Source organism: Bombina bombina, chromosome 1, assembly GCF_027579735.1.
Source record: "Bombina bombina isolate aBomBom1 chromosome 1, aBomBom1.pri, whole genome shotgun sequence".
NCBI lineage: Eukaryota > Metazoa > Chordata > Amphibia > Anura > Bombinatoridae > Bombina > Bombina bombina.
The window spans coordinates 445,368,274-445,388,578 of NC_069499.1; the positions used below are offsets into that span (position 1 = coordinate 445,368,274).

General features: G+C 38.8%; 1 protein-coding gene across 1 annotated transcript in view; it reads left to right on the plus strand.

The window, feature by feature from the left end:
* Positions 1 to 20,305, plus strand: part of UBR3 (ubiquitin protein ligase E3 component n-recognin 3) — a 1,090,259-nt gene that overhangs the window by 948,575 nt on the left and 121,379 nt on the right.

Here is a 20,305-nt window from a genome sequence, read left to right on the forward strand (position 1 = left end):
TATGCAGATCTAGTAGAGATGTAGTCTCTACCTCCGTGGAGACTACCACTGAGGAAGGACCTTCTGCTTCAAGGGCCCTTCCTTCATCCAAATCTCATTTCTCTGAAGCCGACTGCTTGGAGATTGAACGCTTGATTTTAGCTAAGCGTGGATTTTCCGAATCGGTCATTGAGACCATGGTTCAGGCTCGTAAGCCTGTCGCTAGAAAGATTTACCATAAGATATGGCGTAGATATCTTTATTGGTGTGAGTCTAAGGGATATTCTTGGAGTAAGGTCAGGGTCCCAAGGATCTTATCTTTTCTCCAGGAAGACCTTGAGAAGGGGTTATCTGTCAGTACCCTCAAGGGTCAGATTTCCGCTCTATCCATTCTGCTGCACAAGCGTCTGGCGGACATGCTAGATGTACAATCCTTTTGTCAGGCCTGTGTTTAAATCTGTTGCTCCACCTTGTAGCCTTAACCTTGTTCTTAAAGTTTTACAACAGGTTCTGTTTAAGCCTATGCATTCCATAGATATTAAGTTATTATCTTGGAAGGTTTTGTTTCTTACTGCTATTTCTTTTGCTCGGAGGGATTCTGAACTCTCAACTTTGCAGTGTTATTCTCCTTATCTCATATTTCATGCAGATAAGGCAGTTCTCCGTACCAAGTTTGGTTTTCTTCCTAAGGTTGTTTCGGACAGAAATATTAATCAGGAAATTGTTGTTCGTTCTCTCTGTCCTAATCCTCCTTCTCATAAAGAATGTTTGTTGCACAACTAAGATGTTGTTAGGGCTCTTAAATTCTATCTGCAGGCTATGAAGGACTTTTGTCAGTCTTCTGCATTATTTGTTTGCTTTTCTGGAAAACTTAAGGGTCAGAAAGCTACTGCCACTTCTCTTTCTCTCTGGTTGAGAAGTATTATGCGTTTGGCTTATGAGACTGCTGGCCAGCAGCCTCCTGAGAGAATTACATCTCATTCCACTAGGGCGGTGTCTTCTTCTTGGGCCTTCAAGAATGAGGCCTCTGTAGAACAGATCTGTAAGGCTGCGACTTGGTCTTCTTTGCACACTTTTTCTAAATTCTATAAAAATGATACTTTTGCCTCGGCTGAGCCTTCTTTTGGGAGAAAGGTTCTGCAAGCAGTGGTGCCTTCTGTTTAGGTTACCTGTCTTGTCCTCCCTTATCATCTGTGTCCTCTAGCTTGGGTATTGTTTACCAAAAGTAATTGATGATCCATGGACTCACCGTATCTTAAGAAAGAAAACAAAATTTATGCTTACCTGCTACATTTATTTATTTCTTGACACGGTAAGTCCACGGCCCTCCCTGTTTTTAGACAGTTTTTATATAAACCTCTGCACCTTGTGTTATTTCTTTTCTCTTCTTGCTCTTCGGTCGATTGACTGGGGGTTTTGGGAAGAGTGATACTTAACAGCTTTGCTGTTTTGCTCTTTGCCGCCTCCTGCTGGCCAGGAGTGATATTCCCAACAGTAATTGATGATCCGTGTACTCACCGTGTCAATAAATAAATAAATTTATCAGGTAAGCATAAATTTATTTTTTTCACAGATTTATTAAAGTATAATAATACATTTTACAACATTTTCATAAGATGCTGTCAAGCCAGCTCAGTAATCATATGTAAGTAAATACATAACTGAATAAAGCGAAAGAGAAAACAACACAAAACATACATGGCATCAAATTATAAAGTATACATGTCCATCAGGTGGTCAGAACAGGTGTTGCCAAGGCTGGTACACAAACAGATTTTCAGCCAGAGTGAACAAATAGAGTGGTGACTATGGTTGAATAAAGTAGATTGAACGTCATAGGGAAAAAGAAAATAAATATATATATATATATATATATATATTTGTGTGTGTGTATATGTGTGTGTGTGTATATGTGTGTGTGTGTGTGTGTGTATATATATATATATATATATATATATATATATATACGTATGTGTGTAACCCTGACATTACCCAAGCGGCTGTTGGTAAAGCCCGATGTAATGTTATTCCCCCATATACACAATTTTTTTGCCTCTGCTTGGGGGGGATCAAGGAAGGTACCTTCGCGGCCCTTGAACCCCCCAGGCGGAGACAAAAAATATAGTGAAGATGTGTGAATTACAGTTTATTGTATATATGTTTGATGCAGTGACTCAAAGGCACTCAATGTTACATCTGGCTTCACCACAGCCGCTTGGTAATGTTAGGATTACCCAATTTCTTTCTTTACCCGCAACATATATATATATGTGTGAGAATCTTCTCTCTTGTACTGTTATCCCTGTAGATTTTATTATGAAGATTCAAACCTTTGCTTAAGCTGCTTTGGAGCCCTTGCCGGGCATGTTCGCACATTAGAGCCTGCTTCCCGCAATGTAAGAAGCAGTCAATGCCGTCCGGACAGGTTATAAAGTTGGGCCTTACTATATAAGGTTCTCAAAGTATCCAACTTATTGAATCTATAATTACTAAACTCTTCTAGGGATATTATCTCTGTTATGTGCTCTATCCACATATAAGCTGTAGGAGCTTTTTGAGGCTTCCATTTCTGGCTATTAAAGCTTTAGCTGAGCTTAAAGAATATTGTACAAGTTTAAGATGAAGTTTACAGGGGTGTTTTGGTAATTGATTGAGCAGGGCTGTTGTTGGGTCTAGATTAAGATCCTGGCTTTTACCCAATAGGGCATTAATAAACTTTCCAATAGAGTTAAAAAAGGAATTGTAAGACAACTCAACCGTACATGCATCAAAGAACCCCCTCCAGACATCCCCTCCAACATAAGGCGGAAGCAATAATAAACTCTTTAGGCATGATGGAGTAAGGTACCATCTACTAAGAACTTTAAAATTAAGAGCTAGTACTTTTATAGAGGTAGAGGATTTTTGTCCTGTTTTTTATTGATATATGCTTTTCTTTCATGTAATTAGCAAGAGTCCATGAGCTAGTGACGTATGGGATATACATTCCTACCAGGAGGGGCAAAGTTTCCCAAACCTCAAAATGCCTATAAATACACCCCTCACCACACCCACAAATCAGTTTTACAAACTTTGCCTCCTATGGAGGTGGTGAAGTAAGTTTGTGCTAGATTCTACGTTGATATGCGCTCCGCAACAGGTTGGAGCTCGGTTTTCCTCTCAGCGTGCAGTGAATGTCAGAGGGATGTGAGGAGAGTATTGCCTATTTGAATGCAATGATCTCCTTCTACGGGGTCTATTTCATAGGTTCTCTGTTATCGGTCGTAGAGATAAATCTCTTACCTCCCTTTTCAGATCGACAATATACTCTTATATATATATATATACCATTACCTCTGCTGATTTTCGTTTCAGTACTGGTTTGGCTTTCTACAACATGTAGACGAGTGTCCTGGGGTAAGTAAGTCTTATTTTCTATGACACTCTAAGCTATGGTTGGGCGCTCTTTTTATAAAGTTCTAAATATATGTATTCAAACATTTATTTCTTTCATGTAATTAGCAAGAGTCCATGAGCTAGTGACGTATGGGATATACATTCCTACCAGGAGGGGCAAAGTTTCCCAAACCTTAAAATGCCTATAAATACACCCCTCACCACACCCACAATTCAGTTTTACAAACTTTGCCTCCGATGGAGGTGGTGAAGTAAGTTTGTGCTAGATTCTACGTTGATATGCGCTCCGCAGCAAGTTGGAGCCCGGTTTTCCTCTCAGCGTGCAGTGAATGTCAGAGGGATGTGAGGAGAGTATTGCCTATTTGAATGCAGTGATCTCCTTCTACGGGGTCTATTTCATAGGTTCTCTGTTATCGGTCGTAGAGATTCATCTCTTACCTCCCTTTTCAGATCGACGATATACTCTTATATATACCATTACCTCTGCTGATTCTCGTTTCAGTACTGGTTTGGCTATCTGCTATATGTAGATGAGTGTCCTGGGGTAAGTAAGTCTTTTTTTCTGTGACACTCCAAGCTATGGTTGGGCACTTTGTTTATAAAGTTCTAAATATATGTATTCAAACATTTATTTGCCTTGACTCAGAATGTTCAACTTTCCTTATTTTCAGACAGTCAGTTTCATATTTGGGATAATGCATTTTAATTTAACATTTTTCTTACCTTAAAATTTGACTTTTTCCCTGTGGGCTGTTAGGCTCGCGGGGGCTGAAAATGCTTCATTTTATTGCGTCATTCTTGGCGCAAAAATTCTATTTCCGTTTCCGGCGTCATACGTGTCGCCGGAAGTTGCGTCATTCTTTGACGTTATTTTGCGCCAAAAATGTCGGCGTTCCGGATGTGGCGTCATTTTTGGCGCCAAAAAGCATTTAGGCGCCAAATAATGTGGGCGTCTTATTTGGCGCGAAAAAATATGGGCGTCACTTTTGTCTCCACATTATTTAAGTCTCATTTTTTATTGCTTCTGGTTGCTAGAAGCTTGTTCTTTGGCATTTTTTCCCATTCCTGAAACTGTCATTTAAGGAATTTGATCAATTTTGCTTTATATGTTGTTTTTTTCTTTTACATATTACAAGATGTTCCACGTTGCAACTGAGTCAGAAGTTACTTCAGGAAAGTCACTGCACAGTGCTGGAGCTACCAAGCTAAGTGTATCTGCTATAAACTTTTGGTATCTGTTTCTCCAGCTGTTATTTGTATTGCATGTCATGTCAAACTTATTAATGCAGATAAAATTTCCTTTAGTACTGTTACATTACCTGTTGCTGTTCCGTCAACATCTAATTTTCAGAGTGTTCCTGATAACATAAGAGATTTTATTTTTTAAATCCATTAAGAAGGCTATGTCTGTTATTTCTCCTTCTAGTATACATAAAAGTCTTTTAAAACTTCTCTTTTTTCAGATGAATTTTTAAATGAACATCATCATTCTGATACTGATAATGGTTCTTCTGGTTCAGAGGTTTCTGTCTCAGAGGTTGATGCTGATAAATCTTTGTATTTGTTCTAGATGGAATTTATTCGTTCTTTACTTAAAGAAGTGTTATTTGCATTAGAAATAGAGGATTCTGGTCCTCTTGATTCTAAATGTTAACGTTTAAATAAGGTTTTTAAATCTCCTGTAGTTATTCCAGAAGTGTTTTTTCTCCCTGATGCTATTTCTGAAGTAATTTCCAGGGAATGGAATAATTTGGGTAATTTATTTACTCCTTCTAGACGTTTAAGCAAATTATATCCTGTGCCATCTGACAGATTAGAGTTTTTTTGAGACAAAAATCCCTAAGGTTATGGGGCTATCTCTACTCCTGCTAATGTACTACTATTCCTACGGCAGATAGTACTTCATTTAAGGATCCTTTAGATAGGAAAATTGAATCCTTTCTAAGAAAAGCTTACTTATGTTCAGGTAATCTTCTTAGACCTGCTATATTTTTAGCGGATGTTGCTGCAGCTTCAACTTTTTGATTAGAAGCTTTAGAGCAACAAGTAACAGATCATAATTTTATAGCATTATTATTATTCTATAACATGCTAATAATTTTATTGGTGATACCATCTTTTGATATCATTAGAGTTGATGTCAGGTATATGTCTCTAGCTATTTTAGCTAGAGAAGCTTTATGGATTAAACTTGGAATGCTGACATGTCTTCTAAGTCATCTTTGCTTTCCCTTTCTTTCCAGGGTAAATAATCATTTTAGTTCCTTTCCTTACAAGGAACAAAAGCCTGATCCTTCATCCTCAGGAGCGGTATCAGTTTGGAAACTATTTCCAGTTTGGAATATATCCAAGCCTTATAGAAACCTATAGCCAGCTCCTAAGTACCTATGAAGGTGTGGCCCTTATTCCAGCTCAGCTGGTATGGGGCAGATTACGTTTTCTTCGAAGAAATTTGGATCAATTCCGTTCTTAATCTCTGGTTTCAGAAACATTGTTTCAGAAAGGTACAGAATTGGCTTCAAGTTAAGGCCTCCTGCTAAGAGATTCTTTTCTTTCCCGTGTCCCAGTTAACACAGCAAAGGCTCAGCATTTCTGTAATGTGTTTCAGATCTAGAGTTGGCTGGAGTATTTATGCCAGTTCCAGTTCTGGAACAGGGGCTGGGGTTTTATTTTATCTCTTCATTTGTACCAAAGAAGGTCAATTCCTTCAGACCAGTTCCGGATCTGTCATTATTGAATCGTTATGTTAGGATACCAACATTCAAGATGGTTACTGTAGGACTATCCTGCCTTTTGTTTAGCAAGGGCATTATATGTCTACAATAGATTTACAGGATGTGTATCTGCATATTCCGATTCATCCAGATCACTTTTAGTGTCTGAGATTCTCTTTTTAGACAAGCATTACCAGTTTTGTGGCTCTACCGTTTGGCCTAGCCTCAGTTCCAAGAATTTTTTTCAAAGGTTCTCGGTGCCCCTTTTTTCTGTAATCAGAGAATAGGGTTTTGGTATTTCCTTATTTGGACGATATCTTGGTACTTGCTCAGTCTTCTCATTTTCGAAGAATCTCATACGAATCGACTTGTGTTGTTTCTTCAATTTCATGGTTGGAGGATCAATTTACCATTCAGTTCATTGATTCCTCAGACAAGGGTAACCTTTTTAGGTTTCTAGATAAATTCAGTGTCTATGACTCTGTCCTTGTCAGACAAGAGAAGTTTAACATTGATATCAGCTTGTCAAAACCTTCAGTCACAATCATTCCCTTTGGTAGCCTTATGCATGGAAATGTTGGGTCTTAGGACTGCCGCATCAGATGCGATCTCCTTTGCTCGTTTTCACATGCGACCTCTTCAGCTCTGTATGCTGACCCAATGGTGCAGGGATTACTCAAAGATATCTCAATTAATATCTTTAAACCGATTTTACACTCTCTGTCATGGTGGACAGATCACCATCGTTTAGTTCAGGGGGCTTCTTTGTTCTTCCGACCTGGACTATAATCTCAACAGATGCAAGTCTTACAGGTTGGGGAGCTGTGTGGGGGTATCTGACGGCACAAGGGGTTTGGGAATCTCAGGAGGTGAGATTTCCGATCAATATTTTGGAACTCCGTGCAATTTTCAGAGCTCTTCAGTCTTGGCCTCTTCTCAAGAGAGAGTTGTTCATTTGTTTTCAGATAGACAATGTCACAACTGTGGCATACATCAATCATCAAGGAGGGACTCACAGTCCTCTGGCTATGAAAGAAGTATCTCGAATTTTGGTTTGGGCGGAATCCAGCTCCTGTCTATTCTCTGCGGTTCATATCCCAGGTATGGACAATTGGAAAGCGGATTATCTCAGTCGCCAAACGTTGCATCCGGGCGAATGGTCTCTTCACCCAGAGGTATTTCTTCAGATTGTTCAAATGTGGGAACTTCCAGAAATAGATCTGATGGCTTCTCATCTAAACAAGAAACTTCCCAGGTATCTGTCCAGATCCCGGGATCCTCAGGCGGAGGCAGTGGATGCATTATCACTTCCTTGGAAGTATCATCCTGCCTATATCTTTCCGCCTCTAGTTCTTCTTCCAAGAGTAATCTCCAAGATTCTGAAGGAATGCTCGTTTGTTCTGCTGGTAGCTCCGGCATGGCCTCACAGGTTTTGGTATGCGGATCTTGTCCGGATGGCCTCTTGCCAACCGTGGACTCTTCCGTTAAGACCAGACCTTTTGTCTCAAGGTCCTTTTTTCCATCAGGATCTGAAATCCTTAAATTTAAAGGTATGGAGATTGAACGCTTAATTCTTGGTCAAAGAGGTTTCTCTGACTCTGTGATTAATACTATGTTACAGGCTCGTAAATCTGTATCCAGAGAGATATATTATAGAGTCTGGAAGACTTATATTTCTTGGTGTCTTTCTCATCATTTTTCTTGGCATTCTTTTAGAATACCGAGAATATTACAGTTTCTTCAGGATGGTTTAGATAAGGGTTTGTCCGCAAGTTCCTTGAAAGGTCAAATCTCTGCTCTTTCTGTTCTTTTTCACAGACAGATTGCTATTCTTCCTGATATTCATTGTTTTGTACAAGCTTTGGTTCGTATAAAGCCTGTCATTAAGTCAATTTCTCCTCCTTGGAGTTTGAATTTGGTTCTGGGGGCTCTTCAAGCTCCTCCATTTGAACCTATGCATTCATTGGATATTAAATTACTTTCTTGGAAAGTTTTGTTCCTTTTGGCCATCTCTTCTGCCAGAAGAGTTTCTGAATTATCTGCTCTTTCTTGTGAGTCTCCTTTTCTGATTTTTCATCAGGATAAGGCGGTGTTGCGAACTTCTTTTGAATTTTTACCTAAGTTGTGAATTCCAACAACATTAGTAGAGACATTGTGGTTCCTTCATTATGTCTTAATCCTAAGAATTCTAAGGAGAAATCGTTGCATTCTTTGGATGTTATTAGAGCTTTGAAATATTATGTTGAAGCTACTAAGTCTTTCCGAAAGACTTCAAGTTGATTTGTTATCTTTTCCGGTTTTAGAAAGGCCAGAAAACTTCTGCCATTTCTTTGGCATCTTGGTTGAAATCTTTAATTCATCTTGCCTATGTTGAGTCGGGTAAGACTCCGCCTCATAGGATTACAGCTCATTCTACTAGGTCAGTTTCTACTTCCTGGGCGTTTAGGAATGAAGCTTCGGTTGATCAGATTTGCAAAGCGGCAACTTGGTCCTCTTTGCATACTTTTACCAAATTCTACCATTTTGTTGTATTTTCTTCTTCTGAAGCAGTTTTTGGTAGAAAAGTACTTCAGGCAGCGTTTTCAGTTTGAATCTTCTGCTTATGTTTTTTCATTAAACTTTATTTTGGGTGTGGATTATTTTCAGCAGGAATTGGCTGTCTTTATTTTATCCCTCCCTCTCTAGTGACTCTTGTGTGGAAAGATCCACATCTTGGGTAGTCATTATCCCATACGTCACTAGCTCATGGACTCTTGCTAATTACATGAAAGAAAACATAATTTATGTAAGAACTTACCTGATAAATTCATTTCTTTCATATTAGCAAGAGTCCATGAGGCCCGCCCTTTTTTTTTTTTTTTTTTTTTTTTTTTTTTGTGGTGGTTATGATTTTTTTGTATAAAGCACAATTATTCCAATTCCTTATTTTATATGCTTTCGCACTTTTTTCTTATCACCCCACTTCTTGGCTATTCGTTAAACTGAATTGTGGGTGTGGTGAGGGGTGTATTTATAGGCATTTTAAGGTTTGGGAAACTTTGCCCCTCCTGGTAGGAATGTATATCCCATACGTCACTAGCTCATGGACTCTTGCTAATATGAAAGAAATGAATTTATCAGGTAAGTTCTTACATAAATTATGTTTTTCCTTGACTCAGGATGTTCAACATTCTTTATTTTCAGACAGTCCGTTTCATATTTGGGATGATGCATTTGAATCAATCATTTTTTTCTTACCTTAAAAAATTTGACTTTTTCCCTGTGGGCTGTTAGGCTCGCAGGGGCTGAAAATGCTTCATTTTATTGCGTCATTCTTGGCGCAGATTTTTTTGGCGCAAAAAATCTTTTCTGTTTCCGGCGTCATACGTGTCGCCAGAAGTTGCGTCATTTTTTGACGTTCTTTTGCGCCAAAAATGTCGGCGTTCCGGATGTGGCGTCATTTTTGGCGCCAAAAGCATTTAGGCGCCAAATAATGTGGGCGTCTTATTTGGCGCTAAAAAAATATGGGCGTCGCTTTTGTCTCCACATTATTTAAGTCTCATTTTTCATTGCTTCTGGTTGCTAGAAGCTTGTTCTTTGGCATTTTTTCCCATTCCTGAAACTGTCATTTAAGGAATTTGATCAATTTTGCTTTATATGTTGTTTTTTCTCTTACATATTGCAAGATGTCTCATGTTGCATCTGAGCCAGAAGATACTTCAGGAAAATCGCTGCCTGGTGCTGGAACTACCAAAGCTAAGGGTATCTGCTGTAAACTTTTGGTAGCTGTTCCTCCAGCTGTTGTTTGTATTAAATGTCATGACAAACTTGTTAATGCAGAAAATATTTCCTTTAGTAAAATACCATTACCTGTTGCAGTTCCATCAACATCTAATGTTCAGAGTGTTCCTAATAACATAAGAGATTTTGTTTCTGAATCTATTAAGAAGGCTATGTCTGTTATTCCTCCTTCTAGTAAACATAAAAAGTCTTTTAAAACTTCTCTTTATCCAGATGAATTTTTAAATGAACATCATCATTCTGATTCTAATGATTCTTCTGGTTCAGAGGATTCTGTTTCAGAGGTTGATGCTGATAAATCTTCATATTTATTTAAAATGGAATTTATTCGTTCTTTACTTAAAGAAGTCCTAATTGCATTAGAAATTGAGGATTCTGGTCCTCTTGATACTAAATCTAAACGTTTAGACAAGGTCTTTAAATCTCCTGTAGTTATTCCAGAAGTTTTTCCTGTTCCTGGTGCTATTTCTGAAGTAATTTCCAGGGAATGGAATAAATTGGGTAATTCATTTACTCCTTCTAAACGTTTTAAGCAATTATATCCTGTGCCGTCTGATAGATTAGAGTTTTGGGACAAAATCCCTAAAGTTGATGGGGCTATCTCTACCCTTGCTAAACGTACTACTATTCCTACGGCAGATGTTACTTCCTTTAAGGATCCTTTAGATAGGAAAATTGAATCCTTTCTAAGAAAAGCTTATTTGTGTTCAGGTAATCTTCTTAGACCTGCTATATCTTTGGCGGATGTTGCTGCATCTTCAACTTTTTGGTTGGAAACTTTAGCGCAACAAGTAACAGATCATGATTCTCATAACATTATTATTCTTCTTCAACATGCTAATAATTTTATCTGTGATGCCATTTTTGATATTATCAGAGTTGATGTCAGGTTTATGTCTCTAGCTATTTTAGCTAGAAGAGCTTTATGGCTTAAAACTTGGAATGCTGATATGTCTTCTAAATCGACTCTACTTTCCCTTTCTTTCCAGGGTAATAAATTATTTGGTTCTCAGTTGGATTCTATTATCTCAACTGTTACTGGTGGGAAAGGAACTTTTTTACCACAGGATAAAAAATCTAAGGGTAAAAACAGGGCTAATAATCGTTTTCGTTCCTTTTGTTTCAACAAAGAACAAAAGCCTGATCCTTCATCCTCAGGAGCAGTTTCAGTTTGGAAACCATCTCCAGTCTGGAATAAATCCAAGCCTTCTAGAAAAGCAAAGCCAGCTTCTAAGTCCACATGAAGGTGCGGCCCTCATTCCAGCTCAGCTGGTAGGGGGCAGATTACGTTTTTTCAAAGAAATTTGCATCAATTCTGTTCACAATCTTTGGATTCAGAACATTATTTCAGAAGGGTACAGAATTGGTTTCAAGATAAGACCTCCTGCAAAGAGATTCTTTCTTTCCCATGTCCCAGTAAACCCAGCGAAAGCTCAAGCATTTCTGAAATGTGTTTCAGATCTAGAGTTGGCTGGAGTAATTATGCCAGTTCCAGTTCTGGAACAGGGGCTGGGGTTTTATTCGAATCTCTTCATTGTACCAAAGAAGGAGAATTCCTTCAGACCAGTTCTGGATCTAAAAATATTGAATCGTTATGTAAGGATACCAACATTCAAAATGGTAACTGTAAGGACTAACCTGCCTTTTGTTCAGCAAGGGCATTATATGTCTACAATAGATTTACAGGATGCATATCTGCATATTCCGATGCATCCAGCTCACTATCAGTTTCTGAGATTCTCTTTCCTAGACAAGCATTACCAGTTTGTGGCTCTGCCGTTTGGCCTAGCAACAGCTCCAAGAATTTTTACAAAGGTTCTCGGTGCCCTTCTATCTGTAATCAGAGAACAGGGTATTGTGGTATTTCCTTATTTGGACTTTCATACGAATCGACTTTTGTTGTTTCTTCAAAATCATGGTTGGAGGATCAATTCACTAAAAAGTTCATTGATTCCTCAGACAAGGGTAACCTTTTTGGGTTTCCAGATAGATTCAGTGTCCATGACTCTGTCTTTGACAGACAAGAGACGTCTAAAATTGATTTCAGCTTGTCGAAACCTTCAGTCACAATCATTCCCTTCGGTAGCCTTATGCATGGAAATTCTAGGTCTTATGACTGCTGCATCGGACGCGATCCCCTTTGCTCGTTTTCACATGCGACCTCTTCAGCTCTGTATGCTGAACCAATGGTGCAGGGATTACACAAAGATATCTCAATTAATATCTTTAAAACCGATTGTACGACACTCTCTGACGTGGTGGACAGATCACCATCGTTTAGTTCAGGGGGCTTCTTTTGTTCTTCCGACCTGGACTGTAATTTCAACAGATGCAAGTCTTACAGGTTGGGGAGCTGTGTGGGGGTCTCTGACAGCACAAGGGGTTTGGGAATCTCAGGAGGTGAGATTACCGATCAATATTTTGGAACTCCGTGCAATTTTCAGAGCTCTTCAGTCTTGGCCTCTTCTGAAGAGAGAATCGTTCATTTGTTTTCAGACAGACAATGTCACAACTGTGGCATACATCAATCATCAAGGAGGGACTCACAGTCCTCTGGCTATGAAAGAAGTATCTCGAATTCTGGTTTGGGCGGAATCCAGCTCCTGTCTAATCTCTGCGGTTCATATTCCAGGAATAGACAATTGGGAAGCGGATTATCTCAGTCGCCAAACGTTGCATCCGGGCGAATGGTCTCTTCACCCAGAGGTATTTCTTCAGATTGTTCAAATGTGGGAACTTCCAGAAATAGTACTGATGGCTTCTCATATAAACAAGAAACTTCCCAGGTATCTGTCCAGATCCCCGGATCCTCAGGCGGAGGCAGTGGATGCATTATCACTTCCTTGGAAGTATCATCCTGCCTATATCTTTCCGCCTCTAGTTCTTCTTCCAAGAGTAATCTCCAAGATTCTGAAGGAATGCTCGTTTGTTCTGCTGGTAGCTCCAGCATGGCCTCACAGGTTTTGGTATGCAGATCTTGTCCGGATGGCCTCTTGCCAACCGTGGACTCTTCCGTTAAGACCAGACCTTCTGTCGCAAGGTCCTTTTTTCCATCAGGATCTCAAATCCTTAAATTTAAAGGTATGGAGATTGAATGCTTGATTCTTGGTCAAAGAGGTTTCTCTGACTCTGTGATTATAACTATGTTACAGGCTCGTAAATCTGTATCTAGAGAGATATATTATAGAGTCTGGAAGACTTATATTTCTTGGTGTCTTTCTCATCATTTTTCCTGGCATTCTTTTAGAATTCCGAGAATTTTACAGTTTATTCAGGATGGTTTAGATAAAGGTTTGTCCGCAAGTTCCTTGAAAGGTCAAATCTCTGCTCTTTCTGTTCTTTTTCACAGAAAGATTGCTAATCTTCCTGATATTCATTGTTTTGTACAAGCCTTGGTTCGTATAAAACCTGTCATTAAGTCAATTTCTCCTCCTTGGAGTTTGAATTTGGTTCTGGGGGCTCTTCAAGCTCCTCCGTTTGAACCTATGCATTCATTGGACATTAAATTACTTTCTTTCATGTAATTAGCAAGAGTCCATGAGCTAGTGACGTATGGGATATACATTCCTACCAGGAGGGGCAAAGTTTCCCAAACCTTAAAATGCCTATAAATACACCCCTCACCACACCCACAATTCAGTTTTACAAACTTTGCCTCCTATGGAGGTGGTGAAGTAAGTTTGTGCTAGATTCTACGTTGATATGCGCTCCGCAGCAGGTTGGAGCCCGGTTTTCCTCTCAGCGTGCAGTGAATGTCAGAGGGATGTGAGGAGAGTATTGCCTATTTGAATGCAATGATCTCCTTCTACGGGGTCTATTTCATAGGTTCTCTGTTATCGGTCGTAGAGATTCATCTCTTACCTCCCTTTTCAGATCGACGATATACTCTTATATATATACCATTACCTCTGCTGATTTTCGTTTCAGTACTGGTTTGGCTTTCTACAACATGTAGATGAGTGTCCTGGGGTAAGTAAGTAAGCTTATTTTCTGTGACACTCTAAGCTATGGTTAGGCACTTTTTTATAAAGTTCTAAATATATGTATTCAAACATTTATTTGCCTTGACTCAGGATGTTCAACATTCCTTATTTTCAGACAGTCAGTTTCATACTTGGGATAAATGCATTTGTTTCAATAATTTTTTCTTACCTTAAAAATTTGACTTTTCCCTGTGGGCTGTTAGGCTCGCGGGGGCTGAAAATGCTTCATTTTATTGCGTCATTCTTGGCGCGGACTTTTTTGGCGCAAAAATGTTTTTCTGTTTCCGGCGTCATACGTGTCGCCGGAAGTTGCGTCATTTTTTGACGTTTTTTTTGCGTCAAAAGTGTCGGCGTTCCGGATGTGGCGTCATTTTTGGCGCCAAAAGCATTTAGGCGCCAAATAATGTGGGCGTCTTTTTTGGCGCTAAAAAATATGGGCGTCATTTTTGTCTCCACATTATTTAAGTCTCATTATTTATTGCTTCTGGTTGCTAGAAGCTTGTTCACTGGCATTTTTTTCCCATTCCTGAAACTGTCATTTAAGGAATTTGATCAATTTTGCTTTATATGTTGTTTTTTCTTTTACATATTGCAAGATGTTCCACGTTGCAACTGAGTCAGAAGATACTTCAGGAAAATCGCTGCCCAGTGCTGGAGCTACCAAGCTAAGTGTATCTGCTATAAACTTTTGGTATGTTTCTCCAGCTGTTGTTTGTATTGCATGTCATGACTTATTAATGCAGATACAATTTCCTTTAGTACTGTTATATTACCTGTTGCTGTTCCGTCAACATCTAATTTTCAGAGTGTTCCTGATAATATAAGAGATTTTATTTTTTTAAATCCATTTAGAAGGCTGTCTGTTATTTCTCCTTCTAGTATACATAAAAGTCTTTTAAAACTTCTCTTTTTTGCAGATGAATTTTTAAATGAACATCATCATTCTGATACTGATAATGGTTCTTCTGGTTCAGAGGTTTCTGTCTCAGAGGTTGATGCTGATAAATCTTTGTATTTGTTCAAGATGGAATTTATTCGTTCTTTACTTAAAGAAGTATTAATTGCATTAGAAATAGAGGATTCTGGTCCTCTTGATACTAAATCTAAACGTTTAAATAAGGTTTTTAAATCTCCTGTAGTTATTCCAGAAGTGTTTTCTCTCCCTGATGCTATTTCTGAAGTAATTTCCAGGGAATGGAATAATTTGGGTAATTCTTTTACTCCTTCTAAACGTTTAAGCAATTATATCCTGTGCCATCTGACAGATTAGAGTTTTGGGACAAAATCTCTAAGGTTAATGGGGCTGTCTCTACTCCTGCTAAACGTACTACTATTCCTATGGCAGATAGTACTTCATTTAAGGATCCTTTAGATAGGAAAATTGAATCCTTTCTAAGAAAAGCTTACTTATGTTCAGGTAATCTTCTTAGACCTGCTATATTTTTAGCGGATGTTGCTGCAGCTTCAACTTTTTGGTTAGAAGCTTTAGCGCAACAAGTAACAGATCATAATTTTATAGCATTATTATTATTCTATAACATGCTAATAAATTTATTTGTGATACCATCTTTTGATATCATTAGAGTTGATGTCAGGTATATGTCTCTAGCTATTTTAGCTAGAAAAGCTTTATGGCTTAAAACTTGGAATGCTGATATGTCTTCTAAGTCAACTTTGCTTTCCTTTCTTTCCAGGGTAATAAATTATTCGATTTTCAGTTGGATTCTATTATCTCAACTGTTACTGGAGGGAAGGGAACTTTTTTACCAAAGGATAAAAAATCTAAGGTAAATTTAGGTCTAATAATCATTTTCGTTCCTTTCCTCACAACAAGGAACAAAAGCCTGGTCCTTCATCCCAGGAGCGGTATCAGTTTGGAATCCTTTTCCAGTTTGGAATATATCCAAGCCTTATAGAAACCTATAGCCAGCTCCTAAATACCCATGAAGGTGCGGCCCTCATTCCAGCTCAGCTGGTATGGGGCAGTTTGTTTTCTTCAAGGAAATCTGGATCAATTCCGTTCACAATCTCTGGTTTCAGAACATTGTTTCAGAAAGGTACAGAATTGGCTTCAAGTTAAGGCCTCCTGCAAAGAGATTTTTTTCTTTCCCGTGTCCCAGTAAACACAGCAAAGGCTCAGCATTTCTGAAATGTGTTTCAGATCTAGAGTTGGCTGGAGTAATTATGCCAGTTCCAGTTCTAGAACAGGGGCTGGGGTTTTATTCTATCTCTTCATTGTACCAAAGAAGGTCAATTCCTTCAGACCAGTTCCGGATCTATCTATATTGAATCGTTATGTAAGGATACCAACATTCAAGATGGTAACTGTAGGACTATCCTGCCTTTTGTTTAGCAAGGGCATTATATGTCTACAATAGATTTACAGGATGTATATCTGCATATTCCGATTCATCCAGATCACTTTTAGTTTCTGAGATTCTCTTTTTAGACAAGCATTACCAGTTTTGTGGCTCTACCGTTTGGCCTAGCGTCAGCTCCAAGAATTTTTTTCAAAGGTTCTCGGTGCCCTTCTGTCTGTAATCAGAGAACAGGGTTTTGGTATTTCCTTATTTGGACAATATCTTGGTACTTGCTCAGTCTTCACATTTTCGCAGAATCTCATACGAATCGACTTGTGTTGTTTCTTCAAGATCATGGTTGGAGGATCAATTTACCATTCAGTTCATTGTTTCCTCAGACAAGGGTAACCTTTTTAGGTTTCCAGATAGATTCAGTGTCTATGACTCTGTCCTTGTCAGATAAGAGAAATTTAACATTGATATCAGCTTGTCAAAACCTTCAGTCACAATCATTCCCTTTGGTAGCCTTATGCATGGAAATTTTAGGTCTTAGGACTGCCGCATCGGATGCGATCTCCTTTGCTCGTTTTCACATGCGACCTCTTCAGCTCTGTATGCTGAACCAGTGGTGCAGGGATTACACAAAGATATTTCAATTAATATCTTTAAACCGATTATACGACACTCTATGACATGGTGGACAGTTCACCATCGTTTAGTTCAGGGGGCTTCTTTGTTCGTCCGACCTGGACTATAATCTCAACAGATGCAAGTCTTACAGGTTGGGGAGCTGTGTGGGGGTCTCTGACGGCACAAGGGGTTTGGGAATCTCAGGAGGTGAGATTACCGATCAATATTTTGAACACTGTGCAATTTTCAGAGCTCTTCAGTCTTGGCCTCTTCTGAAGAGAGAGTTGTTCATTTGTTTTCAGATAGACAATGTCACAGCTGTGGCATACATCAATCATCAAGGAGGGACTCACAGTCCTCTGGCTATGAAAGAAGTATCTCGAATTTTGGTTTGGGCGGAATCCAGCTCCTGTCTAATCTCTGCGGTTCATATCCCAGGTATAGACAATTGGGAAGCGGATTATCTCAGTCGCCAAATGTTGCATCCGGGCGAATGGTCTCTTCACCCAGAGGTATTGCTTCAGATTGTTCAAATGTGGGAACTCCCAGAAATAGATCTGATGGCTTCTCATCTAAACAAGAAACTTCCCTGGTATCTGTCCAGATCCCGGGATCCTCGGGCGGAAGCAGTGGATACATTATCACTTCCTTGGAAGTATCATCCTGCCTATATCTTTCCACCTCTAGTTCTTCTTCCAAGAGTATTCTCCAAGATTCTAAAGGAATGCTCGTTTGTCCTGCTGGTAGCTCCAGCATGGTCTCACAGGTTTTGGTATGCAGATCTTGTCCGGATGGCCTCTTGCCAGCTGTGGACTCTTCCGTTAAGACCAGACTTTCTGTCGCAAGGTCCTTTTTTCCATCAGGATCTCAAATCCTTAAATTTTAAGGTATGGAGTTTGAACGCTTGATTCTTGGTCAAAGAAGGTTTCTCTGACTCTGTGATTAATACTATGTGACAGGCTCGTAAATCTGTATCTAGAGAGATATATTATAGAGTCTGGAAGACTTATATTTCTTAGTGTCTTTCTCATCATTTTTTCTTGGCATTCTTTTTGAATACCGAGAATTTTTCAGTTTCTTCAGGATGGTTTAGATAAAGGTTTGTCCGCAAGTTCCTTGAAAGGACAAATCTCTGCTCTTTCTGTTCTTTTTTCACAGAAGGATTGCTAATCTTCCTGATATTTCATTGTTTTGTATAAGCTTTGGTTCATATAAAACCTGTCATTAAGTCAATTTCTCCTCCTTGGAGTTTGAATTTGGTTCTGGGGGCTTTTCAAGCTCCTCCTTTTGAACCCATGCATTCTTTGGTCGTTATATTACTTTCTTGGAAAGTTTTGTTTCTTTTGGTCATCTCTTCTGCCAGAAGAGTCTCTGAATTATCTGCTCTTTCTTGTGAGTCTCCTTTTCTGATTTTTTCATCAGGATAAGGCGGTGCTGCAAACTTCTTTTGAAATTGTGGTTCCTTCATTATGTCCTAATCCTATGAATTCTAAGGAGAAATCATTGCATTCTTTGGATGCTGTTAGAGCTTTGTATTATTATGTTTAAGCTACTAAGTCTTTCCGAAAGACTTCTAGTCTATTTGTCATCTTTTCCGGTTCTAGAAAAGGCCAGAAAGCTTCTGCCATTTCTTTGGCATCTTGGTTGAAATCTTTATTTCATCATGCCTATGTCGAGTCGGGTAAAATTCCGCCTCGAAGGATTACAGTTCATTCTACTAGGTCAGTTTCTACTACCTGGGCGTTTAGGAATGAAGCTTCGATTGATCAGATTTGCAAAGCAGCAACTTGGTCCTCTTTGCATACTTTTTCTAAATTCTACCATTTTGATGTGTTTTCTTCTTCTGAAGCAGTTTTTGGTAGAAAAGTACTTCAGGCAGTGGTTTCAGTTTGAATCTTCTGCTTATGTTTTTCATTAAACTTTATTTTGGGTGTGGATTATTTTCAGCAGGAATTGGCTGTCTTTATTTTATCCCTCCCTCTCTAGTGACTCTTGTGTGGAAAGATCCACATCTTGGGTAGTCATTATCCCATACGTCACTAGCTCATGGACTCTTGCTAATTACATGAAAGAAAACATAATTTATGTAAGAACTTACCTGATAAATTCATTTCTTTCATATTAGCAAGAGTCCATGAGGCCCGCCCTTTTTTTGTGGTGGTTATGATTTTTTTGTATAAAGCACAATTATTCCAATTCCTTATTTTATATGCTTTCGCACTTTTTTCTTATCACCCCACTTCTTGGCTATTCGTTAAACTGAATTGTGGGTGTGTTGAGGGGTGTATTTATAGGCATTTTAAGGTTTGGGAAACTTTGCCCCTCCTGGTAGGAATGTATATCCCATACGTCACTAGCTCATGGACTCTTGCTAATATGAAAGAAATGAATGATCAGGTAAGTTCTTACATAAATTATGTTTTCTTGGAAAGTTTTGTTCCTTTTGGCCATCTCTTCTGCCAGAAGAGTCTCTGAATTGTCTGCTCTTTCTTGTGAGTCTCCTTTTCTGATTTTTCATCAGGATAAGGCAGTGTTGCGAACTTCTTTTGAATTTTTACCTAAGGTTGTGAATTCCAACAACATTAGTAGAGAAATTGTAGTTCCTTCATTATGCCCTAATCCTAAGAATTCTAAGGAGAAATCATTGCATTCTTTGGATGTTGTTAGAGCTTTGAAATATTATGTTGAAGCTACTAAGAATTTCCGAAAGACTTCTAGTCTATTTGTCATCTTTTCCGGTTCTAGAAAAGGCCAGAAAGCTTCTGCCATTTCTTTGGCATCTTGGTTGAAATCTTTAATTCGTCATGCCTATGTTGAGTCGGGTAAAACTCCGCCTCAGAGGATTACAGCTCATTCGACTAGGTCAGTTTCTACTTCTTGGGCGTTTAGGAATGAAGCTTCGGTTGATCAGATTTGCAAAGCAGCAACTTGGTCTTCTTTGCATACTTTTACTAAATTCTACCATTTTGATGTGTTTTCTTCTTCTGAAGCAGTTTTTGGTAGAAAAGTACTTCAGGCAGCTGTTTCCGTTTGAATCTTCTGCTTATGTTTTCATTTAAACTTTATTTTGGGTGTGGATTATTTTCAGCAGGAATTGGCTGTCTTTATTTTATCCCTCCCTCTCTAGTGACTCTTGCGTGGAAAGATCCACATCTTGGGTAGTCATTATCCCATACGTCACTAGCTCATGGACTCTTGCTAATTACATGAAAGAAAACATAATTTATGTAAGAACTTACCTGATAAATTCATTTCTTTCATATTAGCAAGAGTCCATGAGGCCCACCCTTTTTTGTGGTGGTTATGATTTTTTTGTATAAAGCACAATTATTCCAATTCCTTATTTTTTATGCTTTCGCACTTTTTTCTTATCACCCCACTTCTTGGCTATTCGTTAAACTGATTTGTGGGTGTGGTGAGGGGTGTATTTATAGGCATTTTGAGGTTTGGGAAACTTTGCCCCTCCTGGTAGGAATGTATATCCCATACGTCACTAGCTCATGGACTCTTGCTAATATGAAAG